Source organism: Cupressus sempervirens, chromosome 4 (genome assembly GCF_028749045.1).
Source record: "Cupressus sempervirens isolate cs-2001-9-10 chromosome 4, ASM2874904v1, whole genome shotgun sequence".
Classification (NCBI taxonomy): Eukaryota; Viridiplantae; Streptophyta; class Pinopsida; order Cupressales; family Cupressaceae; genus Cupressus; species Cupressus sempervirens.
The window spans coordinates 147008352-147008595 of NC_143121.1; positions in this window are offsets into that span (position 1 = coordinate 147008352).

Genomic DNA, 244 nt, shown 5'->3' on the forward strand with positions numbered 1-244 from the left:
TAGTTGCGAGGATCCAGTACAGCAGGCCTTTTTAATGTTCAACTAATTCAGTACAATTTTAATTGCTATTTGGCAGGATAAAGAACTTCAGTTTTTTTTCAATTTGGAATTACATTTTTATGTAAAATAAGGCTTTTTTAATGTTCAACTAATTCAGTACAATTTTAGTTGCAAATTTTTGTTTTTTTTTTATGGAGGGTTCTGAGCTGCGAGGCAGTCCAGGGAGGCACAAAGCCCGGAGCAC